The sequence below is a fragment of the Ornithorhynchus anatinus genome, chromosome 8 (genome assembly GCF_004115215.2).
Source record: "Ornithorhynchus anatinus isolate Pmale09 chromosome 8, mOrnAna1.pri.v4, whole genome shotgun sequence".
NCBI classification, from domain to species: Eukaryota; Metazoa; Chordata; class Mammalia; order Monotremata; family Ornithorhynchidae; genus Ornithorhynchus; species Ornithorhynchus anatinus.
The window spans coordinates 24,235,467-24,251,637 of record NC_041735.1 but is presented as its reverse complement, the minus strand read 5'-3'; the positions used below and the strand labels follow the sequence as shown (position 1 = coordinate 24,251,637).

Genomic DNA, 16,171 nt, shown 5'->3' with positions numbered 1-16,171 from the left:
TTTTTATATAGAGCACTGTGGAGAAGCAGCGTGGCTCAGTGGAAAGAGCCTGGGCTTCGGAGTCAGAGGTCATGAGTTCGACTCCCGGCTCTGCCACTTGTCAGCTGTGTGACTGTGGGCAAGTCACTTCACTTCTCTGTGCCTCAGTTCCCTCATCTGTAAAATGGGGATTAAAAGTGTGTGAGCCCCACGTCGGACAACCTGATTACACTGTATCTCCCCCAGCACTTAGAACAGTGCTGGGCACCTAGTAAGCGCTTTACAAATACCAACATTATTATTATTACTAGGTGCTTAGGTGAGTACAATAGGGTTGGTATGCATAATCCCTACCCTCAGTGAGCATACAGAGCAATAATTGTCGTATTTGTTAAGCACTAGAACTATGCCTAGAACTAGAACAGTGCCTAGAATTATAATAGATACAAGACGATCAGGTCAGACACCCGTGTTCCATGTGGGACTTAGAGTCTAAGTAGGAGGGGGAACAGGTATTTTATCCCTATTTTACAGAAGAGGAAATTGATGCACAGAGAAATTGTGACTTGCCCAAGGTCACATAGCAGGTGAGGAGCAGAGCTGAGATTAGTATTCCAGGCCCCTAACTCCTAGGTCGGTGCCCTCGCCCCAAGCCACTCTACTTTCCCAGCACATAAATGCTCACAGTGAGAGGGGGGTAAAATGAGGATTCAAATCCTTTGGCTTGAGGACTAAAGAACACAGTTGATGATGTATTGAGGTAGCATTGGGAAGATGGGAGATAAAACAAGGAAGACCTTCTAGGTGGACTATAATTTTATAAGTGCTTTGAAGATAGGGAGAGCAGTGGTCTTTTTTTTTTTTTTAAATAATATTCATTAAGCCCCTACTTTGTGTCAAACACTGTTCTAAGCACTGATATGGTCTGCTTAACAATGGGAGAGGGAGTTTCTGGCAGGAGAGAGAAAATGAGCTAGAGAGATGAAAATGAAACAGAGTGAGTAGATCAGCTTTAGAGAAGAGGGGTGAACTGAGGTGTAGTTGAAGGGGAGAGAGAAATAACTAGAGGGGAGGGAGCTGATTGAGTCCTTCAAAACCATTGGTCAGGAATTTCTGCTTGATACCGAGAGGAATGGGCAACCAGTGGAGGATTTTTAAGAGAATGGAGATATGCATAAAAAGATGTTTTAGAAAAAATAATCTAGGTATCGAAGTGTAATATGGACTGGAGACGGGAGAAGCCAGAAGCAGGGAAGTCTGCGAGGAGTCAAGTCAGGATATGCAGTACTCAAGTCAGGACATGACAACAGCTTGGACCAGTAAGGTGTCAGTTTGGATGGAGAAGAAGGGTCAGGTACTGGAGATGTTGTGAAGGAAAAAAAAAAAAAACAGGGTCCGATGGCTGACTGAATATGCAAGTCAAAAGGGAGCAAGGAGTCATCAATAATGCCAAAGGCATGGGTCAGAGATACAAGGAGGGTGGTGGTGTTGTCAACAGTGATGGGAAAGTCAGAACGAGGAGAGGATCCGGAGGAAAGATGAGACATTCAATTTTGGACATGTCGAGCTGGAGTTCCTGATGGGACATCCATCTAGAGATGTTTTGGAGGGAAGAGGAAAGGTGAGATTGCAATGAAGACGACAGGGTCAGAGCTGAGGACGTAGATTTGAAAGTGTTAATCTTAGGTGATAATCATTCAATTCATCGATGATATTTATTGAGTGCTTACTGTGTGCAGAGCACTGTACTAACACTTAAAAAATGGTATTTGTTAAGCACTTACTAAATGCCAGACAGTGTACTAAATACTGGGTAAATACAAGTTAGTCAGGTTGGACACAGTCCGCGTCCCACATAGGACTCACGGTCTTAATCCCCATTTTACAGATGAGGTTAACTGAGACATAGAAAATGTAAGTGACCTGCCCAAGGTCACACAGAGGGCAAGTGGCGAAGCCAGGATTAAAATCCAGGGTTTTTTTGACTTCCAGACCCATGCTCTATCCATTGGGCTACACTGCTTGTCTACCTTCTCTACACTTGGGAGAGTACAATACAATAGAAGTGGCAGGCACAATCCCTGCCCTCCTAGACCTTATCATCTTGAGTTGTGAGAATGAATGAGTGCCCCAGGGGTGTTGGTGTAGCTTGAAAATAGAAGAGGATCCAGAACTGAGCCATGAGAGACTCTAAGCGTTAAGCAATGGAAGGCAGAGGAGGAACCAGAGAAAAAACAAATCAAAAATGTAAAGGAGTGGTCAGAGTTAAAAGAGACCCAGGAGAGAACAGGGTCAGAGAAATCAAAGTTAGATTATGTTTCCAGGGGAACGGGGTGATCCACAGTGTCAAAGACAGGTCAAGGAGGATTAGGACAGAGTAATGTCTGTTAGATTGAGCCTTCTTCCCTCCTCATTAAAATCTCCCCAAATTGAGTTCCAGACTACCTGGGACAAGCATTCACGGCAACATTGCCCTCCTCAAATCCACTTTGGGGCCTGAACTTTCTAGGTTAGACTATCTACAAGATGGCCAATCAACCAGCCTTAACCTGGGAGCCCCACGAATTTAAGGCCCACGTGTCCAACCTGATAAATTTGTATTTACCTCAACACTAAGAACATTGCTTGATATAGAGTAAGTGCATAGAGAAGCAGTGTTGCCTAGTGGATAGAGCACGGGCCAGGAGTCGGAAGGACCGGGGTCCTAATCCTGACTCTGCCACTTGTCTGCTGGGTTTGGGCAAGACGATTCACTTTTCTGTCCCCTCCTTTAACATTATCTGCAAAGCGGGGATTAAGATTGTGACTCCTATGTGGGGCAGGGACTGTGTCCAAACCTTTTTAGCTTCTATTTATTCAAGTACTTAGTAAAGTGCCTGGCACATAGTAAGTGCTTAACAGATGCCATTAAAAAACACACAGAACAAACAAACAAAAATGAGTACCATAAAAACCCCCCAACAACAAACAGACCATTTCTCAATCAGAAAGCAGAAATGATACCTTCACCTAGACTATAGTAAGAGAAGCAGCGTGGCTCAGTGGAAAGAGCCCGGGGCTTGGGAGTCAGAGGTCATGGGTTCGAATCCCAGCTCTGCCACGTGTCAGCTGTGTGACTGTGGGCAAGTCACTTAACTTCTCTGGGCCTCAGTTACCTCATCTGTAAAATGGGGATTAACCGTGAGCCTCCCGTGGGACGACCTGATTACCCTGTATCTCCTCCAGTGCTTAGAACAGTGCTCTGCACGTGGTAAGCACTTAACAAATACCAACATTATTATTAAGATCACCAGAGGCGGGGGACATGTCCTCTATTTCTGTATTACTGTACTCTCCCAAGCACTTATTGCAGTGTTCTGCACACAATAAGCACTCAGTAAATATCACTGATTCATACCTATTCTGTGCCCTCTGGGATTTTACAGTCCATTAGAACTGTAATTTCATTGACATATATTGGGAACAAGTTAGTCATTCCTCTCCCGTTTCTTGCTTTGTGCTCATGAAGAACCTCTTGTATTTGCACAATCCCAAGCTAAAGATTGAAAATCAGGCCCGATCCGCAATGATCCCGAGAGTCCTGGTGAAGGGTGGCAACCGTAAACTCAGAAGTCTAGACCGCGAGCTCAATGTGGGCGGGGAATGTGTCTGTTTATTGTCGTATTGTACTCTCCCAAACATTTAGTACAGTGCTCTGCACACAGTAAGTGCTCAGTAAATACAATTGAATGAAATGAATGAAACTACTATTATTTGTTATTATTAATCTTTGGTGCTGAACTTGTATTTGCTCTCCATTGGTTTGCGGGAGGAAGGTACTCTGGGCAGGTCATTATTTGGGCAGTATTTTTCCAAGGATGAGCAGTTTGTCTCATTCCTTTTGCCACTTTTCTCCCAATCATTTGATAACATGATCTCTGCCTATCTGTGCATATGAGACGCATAACTGCATTTCTCAGGCAACGCTGTTTACTGACTGCTTGTTATGAGCAGAGGGCTGTATTCAGTCATTCATTCAGTCATATTTATTGAGTGCTTCCTGTGTGCGTAGTGCTGTACTAAGCACTTGGGAGAGTATTATTATTATTATTACAATGTAATAATAAACAGACACATTCCCTACCCACATCTAGCTTACAGGCTAGAGGGGAGACAGGCATTAATATAAATAATAGATTACTAAACATTTGGGAGGATAATAATGATAATAATTATGGTATTTATGAAGCGCTTGCTGGGTGCCAAGCACTGTTCTAAGCGCTGGGGTAAATACAAGGTAATCAGGTAGTGCCCACATGGGGCTCACAGTCTCAATCCCCATTTTACAGAGGAGGAAACTGAGGCACCGAGAAGTTAAGTGACCTGCTTAAGGTCACACAGCAGACAAGTGGCAGAGCCGGGATTAGAACCCACCACCTCTGACTCCTAAACCCATGCTCTTGCCACTAGGCCATGCTACAGTAGAGATGTTAGACATGATACCTACCCTCGAGGAGCTTGCAATCTAGTGAGGAGCATGTTAACTTGAAGGAGTGTACAATTTTTCAGAACTGTAGTGAGAATGAATTTCAAGAACCCTAAAATGAGAACAAGTGTAGATTATTTACTAGACTAGCAAAGCAGGCCCTGCTAGATAAAGCAGAGAGGAAAAAAAAAAAGTACGTTACCTGTGCTGCCAGCATCCAGTGGGCCTTCGCACATCCTAGCGGAGAGAGCCAGGGCCTAGGAGTCAAAAGGATCTGGGTTCTAATTCCGGCTCTGCCACTTGTCTGCAGGTTGACCTTGGGCAAGTCACTTCATTTCTCCTGGCCCCAGTTGTCTCATCTGTAAAATGGGGATTAAGACTGTGAACCCCATGTGGGACAGGGACTGTGTCCAACCTGATTAGCTTGTATCTACCCTAGCGCTTAGTAAATGTTTAACGAAGTGACGCACAGTAAGCACTTAACAAATACTATTATCGTGATTATTATCGGCCCAGGCTTCCGGACCCACCCTGAAGCCAAGCCCAACGTTCCGAATGAAGCAGGCCGCGTTCAGCGGGTTAAACCGGGCCCCGGTTCCACATGGAAATGAGCTTGGTGTCCTCAGCGTGATGCCTCCACCCAGCTTGTCATAACAGGCAGCCTCTGTCCCCCAGATGTTTCTGGGCCAGCGTTGCAGGAGACCATTTCAGCTCAGGGACCAGGTGCCTGAAGCTCTAACAGTATCTGCTAGCTCCATTCCTCATTCCTGGCCTAAGAAGAAGAGAAAAATCCAGTTCAGTGGGTGGGTCCACAGCCTGGGTTATGTCTTGAATATTACAACAACCTGTACCACATGGCCTTTCGCAAAATGCTCTCTGTTTAGCCAAGAATTACACCCTCGATACATTACAGTGTCTGCATTTATTATGACAGCAAGCCATAAACCTTGGTCGAGCAGTGAATTATAGGGGGGTAAGAGCAGTCCTTCAACTGTTATCCGTGTGCCGAACAATCCAGCAGAATAGCTAATGATCTGAACTATTGCTGCGTAAACAGGAGATTGGAGGAGATTGGAAGTGCTCTCTTTTCCCTCTCCAGGGTTTCCTCTCCGCCCCCGCGCCACCCATTTCCTCCTCCTCTTTTTAAAGCTCAAGCCCATAGAGAGAATGCTGAAGGCTACATGGAACCCAAGGCTACATCCTCCACCTAGTTCAAGTTGAACCACAAGAGGTCAAAAAGCAATTACCATCTTTTCATCCCTTCAGAAATAGTCACCTCACTAACGGGCAGGCCTCTCTGGCCGAGAAATCGGGTGGAGGGGCCGAGGGGATACCCGGAAATAATCAACGGCGTGGGGAGGGTGTAACCATCCAGATATTTGTATCCTATAAATCAGATTTAAGGAAAGAGATGCGGTCAAAGGGGAGGATGGATTAAAGTGAGCCTATCATCCTTCCTGCTTTTGTTCAGCAACAGTTAGAACAGAAACAGACTCCACCCAAATTTGAGGAAGAGCATGATGCAGTCATGAAGGCTCTGGCTCTCTTGGGGAGTGAAGTTTCCTGTGGGAGGGGCTTCAAATGGACGTTCCCAGAATGATAATAATACTAATAGCAGCATCAATAAAAGTAATAACAATAATCGTGGTGCTTGTTAAGCGCTGAGTCCGTGGCAAGCTCTGAACCAACCGCTAGGGCAGGTAGAAGAAAATCAGGACGGACACGGTACCCGACCCACCCGGGAAGGGAGGGCAGGTGTTTAATTCCCATTTTAAAGAGGAGGAAACTGAGCCAGAGAAGAGTTAGGAGACAAGGTCACGCAGCAGGTTGTCAGGTTGTGGACTCATTTTAGGTGTGAGACCTCATGAGGCTAAGAGTTGGGGAAATGGACTCCGGTTGGCAAAGTTTACTGGCCTGACAGTTTTCCTGCTTATTCAAATCCTTGACACAAGGCACCCAGTGGCCCTCCTGGAGCCTTAGATATTTGATCTCCAAACCCTGGTTCCTCACTTTGCAAAGCTGTCTGCCCGCCTTGACTGCCCCACATTAACTGTGTGTGTTTGTTTCTTTGATCCATCCCAGGCACGGCTGCTTATTTTCAAAGGAAACTGGAGACCAACAACTAAAAGAAAAAAGAAAAAAAACTTTTCTCAATTTTTTTGAAAAAACAGAGCGGGTGCCAAGGCAAACTGGCAGGAAACTGAGCCATCAGGGAAAAGTTTCTCTTGGTACCTAGTTCACTCCAACAGCTTGAACCCAAACGATTTCTCCAACCCGCATCCACACCCAGCAAGCTGTCTTGCCTGGGTCTTTGAAAAGGCTCTGTTGAAGGGGAAAAAAAAGAGATGAGAGAAAGTCCCCAAGGTCAAAGAAAGGCCCTCTGCTGTGCCCCTTGCTCTTTCCAGTTCTTTCAAAATCTAGGTGAAAGATGCCAGTAAGCGTAGCCAACTGACTTCCTTTCATTCACACAGTTAAGGAGCCCTGATCCACACTGCGCACAATGCCACTAAAGACCTTTTCCCACATTCCAGCCTCTCTCTGAAGCGTGGGCTTTAATATAAGTATTATATTCTCATCCACTAAGCTGGAACCAGCTCACTGAGCAGGACATCTTTCTTTTGGCAACATTTTCTGTCAGCGATCTTTCTCCCGTAAGTATTTCCGTGGGAAGGCCCTTCCATCTGGAGCTTGGCACAGAGGGAAAATTTCCTTTGAATTTTTTTTTTCCCCTCTGTTTCTCTCTGCTCTCCTCTTTAAGGTAGAGTATTTAGGAGCCTGAAGTTTCAGAGATTGGGTTTTTGGGGGGAGTCGGGTCAGGGGGCACCGATGATGAGGGGAGGAAAGGTACAGGTTCGTTTGATGTATATCTGAATTTCTGACTTTTTAACAAATTCAGAGCCCCCTGAGTGAGAGGCTTGCAAGAAAGAATGCTGTTTGCTTTAACATTACCTCCAGTCTCAGTGTGCACCAGGTCACAAGATGTGACAAGACCACATGCTAATCCTTTCCTTTTCAGTTAATAGAATAACACAGATGGGAAAGTTTACACTGTGATCTGACACTCACTCCGAGCTAGAGTGAAGAAAGATAGAGCTGGGTAATACCTTTCACATCATTTTAATAACGATGAACCATTGCTCCTCTTTTCTGTTCAGTGCCGAGCCCCTCGAGCCCGTGGCCACGGCAGGCAAAGGGAGGGGGCCTAGTGTCTGGCTCACGTGAATGTGAGCCGCACGTATCTGGGTTACATGGACTTGCGTTAGTTGGCTTCCGTGCTGCTTCTTCTCCTTCTACTTTGACTGCCCATAAGACCTGTCTGGGGGGGGAACAAAGCAAGAAAAAAACCTCATCAGTAACACGGCTGTGGTTAAAAAAACATCTGTTCAGAGAGAGTCTACTGGCTGTATTGTCATTTGAATCTTCTCACTGTATGGTACTCTCTAAGTCCTTAGTAGAGTGCTCTGCAAAAAGTAAATGCTTAATGAAATATGATGATAAAATAACTGAATCTATGGACACGTGGCCCACGTACCTGCATCCCTCTAAACTGTAAGTCCGGAATGAGCAGGGAACAGGTCTGCTAATTCTGTTGTACTCTTCCAAGCATTTAGTACGGTGCTCTGCACATGGTAAGTGCTCGATAAGTATTACTGATTGATTAATTGGTTGATATATTTTCCCTCACCTAGGGTAGCCCCGTACGGAACAGGGTCCGTGTCTGATCTGATGAACCTGTGCTTGCCCCAAAGCTTAACGTGATGCTTCGCACAGAATAAGTGCTCCCTAAAGACCCCAAACCACCGAAAACAGACATGCAGATCCAGCAACCGGTCCAGCAGAGGAACGGGGATTGAAAAGAGTCAGGAGACTGAAGAAAGCTTGACTCACCGGGTAGGTTCATCCTTCTGGCCTCTCACCTCCCACCTCACAGTTCTCTCTGCTTTGATTCTGCATTTCTGATCAGGGCTTGGACTCTGTAGTCCCGGTGGCCTCCCTTGTATGTATTTAATAATAATAATAATAATGTCGATGGGTTCTGTTAAGCTCTTACTGTGTGCCGAGCACTGTTCTAAGCACTGAGGTATATACAAGGTAATCAGGTTGTCCCATGTGGGGCTCACAGTCTTAATCCCCATTTTACAGATGAGGTAACTGAGGCACAGAGAAGTGAAGTGGCTTGCCCACAGTCACACAGCTGACCAGCGGCAGAGCCAGGAAGGTCATTCAGCTGACAAGTGGCGGAGTGGGATTAGAACCACTACCTCTGGCTCCCAAGCCCGAGCTCTTTCCACTAACCCATTCTGCAGAACCAAGGGTCAACCAGGAGCCTAGTCACGTGAGCAACAGTCCCCTCATAAGTGCTGGGGTAGATATAAATCAATTGGGGTGGACACAGTCCCTGTCCCACAAGAGGCTAACACTCTTAATCCCCAATTTACGGATGAGGTAATTGACGCCCCAAGAAGTGAGGTGACTTGCCCAAGGTCACACAGCAAAGAAGTGGTGAGGCTAGGATTTGAACCCAGGTCCTTCTGACTTCCAGGTCTATGCTTCATTCATTAGGCCACACTGCTTCACATGGAAAATGGGGATTGAAACTTGCTTGACCTCAAGTGGGATAAGGTCTGTGTCTAACCTGATCATCACGTATCTACCCCAGTGTTTAGTACAGTACTTGGCATGTAGTAAACATTTAACAAATGCAGCCATCATCATTCTTTTCAGTATTAGAGAACAGATGGCAAGAAGGAGGTAGGAAGAAGAGAAATGATCTGGGGAACATAAAGATCCCAGTTAAATAAATGGCTAAAAGACTGAACTAAGAATGTCTTTCCAAGGCAGGACAAGGAGAAACTGGTGAGTAAAAGGTGTCGTCTCTCAAACAGGCCAGCGATGGACATCACAGTACCCCCAGACTTCCCTGAGGCAGAGGGAACTCATGTGCAGGACCAAGTGTAGAGCCAGATTAAGACTCCAGTGAACCCTTAAGATGTTTGATTGTGTCTTCCTCCTCCCTGCACTCGTCCCCTTTTGCTCTGTCACATCTTCCCCCTGCCAGAAAACGCCAGGGAGCACCCTTCGGAACCTTGAAATTAGAAGGGGGGAGAGTGCTCCTCAGCATCGGGGAATGTGTGTGGGGGACTGCTCCTCTGTATCACAAAATGTAGGAGGGGGTGCTCCTCAGTGCCAAGGAATATGAGGAGGGGTGTGCTCCTCAGCATCAGGGAATTTGAGGAGGGGAGGTGCTCCTCAGTGCCAGAGAATGTGAAATGGGGTGCTCTTCAATGCCAGGCAATGGGCGAGGCATTAGAGGTCTCCCTACCTGGCATCCGAAAAAAAAGAATAATCCCCAAATCTGTCATCCCTTGCTCCCCCCACTCACCAGAGAGACCCTTCCCTATCCTCAGGTGGAGAGGAGTGTCCACACCAACCTTGCCCCACCCAACCAGCCGAGCAGCCTCTTACCTCAGGGACGGGCGATTCTCAGTTGGATGCCTTGGCCCGTAGTATTTTTGTTTATTGTATTTGTCAAGAACTTACTATGTGTCAAGCACTGCTCCAAATGCTGGGGTAGATACAAGTTACTCAGGTCAGACACAGTACCTGTCCTACGTGGGACTTCCAGCCTAATCCCCTTTTTACATTTGAGGAAACTGAGGGACAAAGAAGTTAAGTCCACCAGGAAAGTGGCAGGCAAAGAAGCCAAGTCCTCTGATTCCCAGGCCAGTGCTCCTTCCCTCTGTACTGTGAACTTGCTGCGGGCAAGGAACATGTCTGTTTATTGTTATGTTGTACTCTTCCAAGTGTTTAGTACAGTGCTCTGTACACAGTAAGCGCCCAATCAATATAACTGACTGACGGACGATGCTGCTTCTCAGATTGATGGCTTCCTCCATGAACTGCTGCGTTGCCTCCTAACTGAACTCGGCAACTCTCAGGATGCTTGGAGGAGCCCCGGTCCGAACCGATCCCTTTGTGGACTCCCTGCAAGATGTCTTTTTCACATTCACTGTTGACCATCTACGGTCAGAGCTGAGCAACCTGTGGCTTGGCGACCGAACCGGAGTGCGGGGAAGAAATGGTCCGGTAAACTGTGGGAGAGGTGATGTCCAAGTCCCAGTCTGGGCTCTAGCCCAGGGCCAGTCGTGGCCGGGTCTCAGACCCCCAGCCTCTAGCCTGACATCTGAGCCCAAACTTTCCAGGGCCAAGAGGTTTGTGGGATCTTGTGGGGATAGGCAAGGGACTGACCTGGATCAAAACAATGCGGATAATCACAGAAATGCTGGTATTGGTAAAGCACTTACTAGGTGTCGAGCACTGTTCTAAGAGCTGGGGTTGATACAAGCCAATCAGGTCGGACACGGCCCCTGTCCCACCCAGGTAGCTAACGTTCTAAGTAGGAGGGAGAACAGATACGAAATCCCCATTTTACAGATGAAGAAATTGAGGCACAGAGACATGAAGTGACTTGCCCAAGATCACATAGTAGACAAGTGGCAGAGGCAGGATTAGAGCCCGGGTTCCCTGATCCTCAGGCCCGTGATCTTTTCACGAGGAACCACTGCTTCGATTGATCTTTGTTTCAGAACATATAGACTATACCCAGTTAGCTCCCTGCTTTCCTCCCGTTGGAAGAATTTCTTGTGTTTGTCAAGTGCGTGGAATGCATTTTACGCCACAGTGACTACTGACGATCCAGACAGTCAACTCCGTGACACTCTCCTGCGGCTTCACGTTGATAAGTCGAATCATTTCTTGTCCCCTTTTCCTTTATTTGTGATATAAGCAGGTCTTTAGGTATTTCATAGCACGTCTTAAAGTGTTTTCCTGAGAATATCAGTCACTGATGGTGCCCAGGAGTCTTCTTTTTGATGGACCATTAACAAGGAAGCCATGCTTACAATGACATCACTTTGTACATTTGCCCGTGAAAAATGCAGGGGCCATCATATGTGCATTTTCTACCAGAAGAACATTAGTCTACACTACAGCAATAAATTGCAAGCTTAACATAAAGTTGAAAAGTGTCTAATTTCTTCATTAAATGAGCAATTAAACTTCATACATCATTATCACTTCTTCATTCTGGCTCATTCCTCATGACAATAGTCTCACAAAGACCCACAACTGTGTAAAATGGGACCAGGGAAGTCAAATAGTCCTTCGACTCTTCTGCGGAGGTGAACTCGGGGAAAGCCTTCTTCGTCTGTTCCTTCCTCTCAGAACTATTTGCTGCCTAGTTTTCTTTTTAAAACAAAGACACGGGCTTAGGACAGTGTTCTGAACACAGTAAGCATTCAATAAATAGGAATGTTTAATTGACAGTGCTTAGAGGTTTACTTTGCCTTTGAAGGTGGCACTGTTGAAAATCGCAATTCCTCCTGGACAGTTACGTGCGATGAGGCACCCATTTTCCACTACCCACCTCTAAAAACTACTATTTATCCTCCACCTGTAGGTGCTGTCTGAGGAATACGGTACTGCTCTTTAGCTCCGATCCTTATATTTGAAGCAGTGTAGCCTAGAGGAAAGAGCGTGGGCCTGGGAGTCAGAGGACTTGAATTCTAATCCCGGCTCTGCTATTTGACTGCCGTGTAACCTTAGGTAAGTCACTTAATTTCTCTGTGCCTTCGTTTTCTCAGCTATAAACTGGGGATTCGATACCTGTTCTCCCTCCCGCTTAGACTGTGAGCCCTATGTGGGACAGAGGCTCTTTTTGACGTGATTATCTTGTAACTACGCCAGCACCTGGTACAAAGCTTAGTACGCTGTAAGTGCTTAACCAATAAGTTCATCATCATCATTGTCATCATCTATTCTCAATTAAGTGGGACAATCCCCAATTTCAGACTCTATCCTGCATTCCATTTTGGGACACATTGTGTCAATCACTTAGTCAGTGAATCTCATTTATTGAGAGCTTCCTGTATGCAGAACCCTGGACTCAGCTCTTGAGACAGTATCCCTAGCTGTAATTCATTTAATAATAAGAATTAAAATAATGTTGGTATTTGTTAAGTGCTTACGATGCGCCAAGCACCGTTCTAAGCGCTGGGGCAGATACAGCGTAATCAGGTTGTCCCACGTGAGGCTCACGGTCTTAATCCCCATTTTACGGATGAGGTGACTGAGGCACCGAGAAGTTAAGTGACTTGCCCCAAGTCACCCAGCTGACAAGTGGCAGAGGCATGATTAGAACCCACGACCTCCTACTCCCAAGCCCGTACTCCTTCCACTAAGCCATGCTTCTGTGAATTTCTGTCTGGCCCTCTAGACTATAAGCTCCTTGTGGTCAGGGTTCGTGTCTACCAACTCCATTGTATTGTACATTCCCAAGAGTTTTACAATGCTCTGCCCTCCTTAAGCACTCAATAAACACCCTTGATTTCTTGACTTATTGATACGATACGATAGTTGGTAGACTCGATCTCTGTCCTCAAAGAGAACTGTGGGAAACGTCACCTTCCCTCCTGCTACGGAGGGTCCCTCCTCCCAGAATGCTCTTTGCATGCCAGGACGGGGATCAAAACTGCTTCCACATGCTCTCCTAAGTGCTCTATCCACTGGCCTGGGAGTCAGAAGGACCTGGGTTCTAATCCTGGCTCTGCCACATGTCTGTTATGTGACCAGCCCAAGGTGTCACTCAACCCAAGTGCTTAACGGGTGCAAAACACTGTACTAAGTGCTTGGGACAGTACAATAGCATACTAATCAATCGCAGAAGTTACCGAGCACCCGCTGTGGGGCTACCGCTTAGATTGTGAGCCCCATGATAGACAGGGACTGTGTCCAACCTGATTAACTCGTAGCTACCCCAGGGCTTAGAAAGTGTTTGACACATAGAAAGAACTTAATATTTAACATTAAGAATGCATTAAAAATGCATAACTAACATTAACAAATAACATTAAAAGATGCAGAAGGAAGAGTGAATCGAGAATTGAGGGATTAGAGAAGGCTTCTCGATGTCTTGAAAAAACAAAAGAAAATGGATGAGGGTCTGCTGAGATATACACGCAAGTTATCTGAAAGGAGTAAGGCTGTGGAAGGAGTAAGATTGTGCGTCAGCACACATCTCCCTCACTACTGGGGAGAAGGAAGTTGAGAGAGAAGACAGGGCAAGACAAGAAATGTAGTTTTATCAGTGACTCTCTATACCCTTTGTTCAAGATGATCTCTTGGGCTGAAACTTCAAGCTACCGTGCCACAGCCCCTTCTGTAGGGCCTGAAGCAAAGAGAGCCGAAACGGTGGTAGCCAAAGGCTGGAGTTGCCTGTCAGCTTAAGGGAAACATGTGAGAGTTGCTGATATCACATGCTCATGTACTTCACATGGATCCCATATGCCCCATAATCATACCATGAAAGTTGGCTAAAGTGGAACTAACTGTCTATAAAACCAAGGAGGGTAATGTCTGACAGGCCTTGAGTGTAATTTTCAAACCATATGATTGAAATAAAACTTATTTCAAGTAAAGGTTGTGGTCAAACCATAGACATGGTTCATCATTTTACTCTTCTTCCAGTTTACATGGAATTCCTTTGTTTCTTTCCCCTCCGTGATTTAGATGGGTGTGAGTTCCATCCGGGCTGGCTCGTCGCGGGGAAGATCATAGCCAGGGTCCCGGCCCCTCTTCTCAAAAACACTTCAAACCTTCGTAAAGTTGTCAGTGAAATGTTCGGCAGTTTAACCTTTCCTACTTGGGTATGATGAACACATGAAGTGACAGAGAGGAAGCAACTGCTATGAAAGCTTAATCCTCATTAGGTCCATTTAATGAGAACAGTGCAAATTTAGGAGCTTGAAGTTCAAGAAGGTAGAGAAGCAGCGTGGCTCAGTGGAAAGAGCACGGGCTTGGGAGTCAGAGGTCACGGGTTCGAATCCCGGCTCTGCCACGTGTCAGCTGCGTGACTGCGGGTAAGTCACTTAACTTCTCTGTGCCTCAGTTACCTCATCTGTAAAATGGGGATTAACTGTGAGCCCCACGGGGGACAACCTGATTACCCTGTATCCACCCCAGCGCTTAGAACAGTGCTCCGCACATAGTAAGCGCTTAACAAATACCGACATCATTATCGTTATTATTAACTTCCATAGGAGTTTTCAATGTGCTAAAATGCAGACTCACTGTGGAGTGCTGAGCTTTTGATCTTCAGTTCCAAGATGCAGCATAACTAAAGGGTGAGGAAGGGGCAGGTTTCTCATCCAATTATGTCAATTGTCAATCAACCAATCAGTGATATTTAAGTGTTTAAATTAATCAAGTAGCACACAGTCCCTATCCACATGGGGCTCAGAGTCTAAGTTGCTCTGTACACAGTAAGCGCTCAGTAAATACAACTGAATGAATGAGGCACAGAGTGTGGTGAGCCCACAACAAGCTGCCTTGTTAGTGACTGTTTGTGATGCCCATGGACAACACCAAGGGAGAGTCTTTGCTAAGGCACTAACGGGCTCTCTCTGAGACGGGCGATTGTCGGCCTGTGACGGGGTGGAGCATGGAAGCAGCGTGGCTCAGTGGAAAAAGCACGGGTTTAGGAGTCGGAGATCATGGGTTCTAATCCCGGCTCCGCCGCCTGTCAGACGTGTGACTTTGGGTAAGTCACTTAACTTCTCGGTGCCTCAGTTGCCTCATCTGTAAAATGGGGATTAAGACCGTGAGCCTCCCATGGGACAACCTGATTACCCTGTGTCTACCCCAGCGCTTAGAACAGTGCTTGGCACGTAGTAACTGCTTAACAAATACCAACGTTATTATTATTACGGAGGGAGGTATGGCTTTCTCTCCCCGTTCCACCGGGTAACGGATCTGGACTAATCAGTGACTGCTACGTAGAGCCATAGCTGCCCTTCCTCAGCTAGTTAAAAGGTGGTTGCTTTGAGGCATGCAAAGGGCCCACCTGAGTGGGCACCTGGAGGTAGTTTGGAGGCATGGAGAGGAGCAGGAGCAAGCAGAGAAGCATGAAGGCAGCACACTGAGAGTAGCAGAAGCAGGATGAGAGTAGCACTTGACAGCAGCAGAAGGCAGCAGGACTTGGAAGCGGAAAGAAGAAGCATTAACAGAATGGACTCCTTTGACCACAGACTGATACTGGACCCTTGGTTGGGTGAGTTTGTATATGTGTCACTCCCTTACGTGTCAATAAAGGTAAGTAAAAAACTTTTCACAATCACCTTGATGATCAGAGATGCCGTTTGAATTCTACGAGGCTCGCCCGGTCCAGGAAGGTATGAACTGGGGGCTTGTGACACAGAAGTTAAATGACTTGGCCAAGGTTACACAGCAGATAAGTGACAAAGGTGGGATTAAAAGCCAGGTTCTCTGACTCCCTGGCCCATATTATTTCTACTGGATTATACTATGTACTGTAGCATGGAATTTACAATCTAGGGGGAGAGAAATTCATTTACAGATAAAGATAAAGGAAGCAGCGTAAAAGGATACGTACCTAAATGTTGTGGAGTGAGTATCAAAGTGTTTAAGAGGTACTCACCTAGGTCACTAAAATATGTAAAGGAGGGCAAAAAGCTCTGACTTGCTCCCTTTATTCACACCTTCCACCCTGCTCACAGCACTTATCTACATATCCATAACTTATTTAATTACTTAAGTTAATGTGTCTCCTCCTCTAGACTGTAAGGTCATTGTGGGCAGTGCATGGATCTGTTTTTTTATTGTACTCTCCCAAGTGCTTAGTAAAGTGCTCTGCACACAGTAAATGCTCAA

General features: G+C 46.1%; 2 long non-coding RNA genes across 3 annotated transcripts in view; one reads left to right on the top strand and one right to left on the bottom strand.

The window, feature by feature from the left end:
* The window catches only part of LOC120638578, a 60,399-nt gene extending 55,580 nt beyond the window's left edge, over positions 1-4,819 (bottom strand). The window contains exon 1 of the long non-coding RNA XR_005660299.1: positions 4,647-4,819. This is a non-coding gene — a long non-coding RNA (uncharacterized LOC120638578). The remainder of the gene's footprint in view (positions 1-4,646) is intronic.
* The window catches only part of LOC114813672, a 106,980-nt gene that overhangs the window by 39,247 nt on the left and 51,562 nt on the right, over positions 1-16,171 (top strand). The window contains exons 1-2 of one of the 2 annotated variants that reach the window (XR_003761386.2): positions 6,531-7,095; positions 8,134-8,335. This is a non-coding gene — a long non-coding RNA (uncharacterized LOC114813672). Of the gene's footprint in view, positions 1-6,530; positions 7,096-8,133; positions 8,336-16,171 lie in introns of those variants that run through there. The other variant, XR_003761385.2, reaches the window with a different exon arrangement.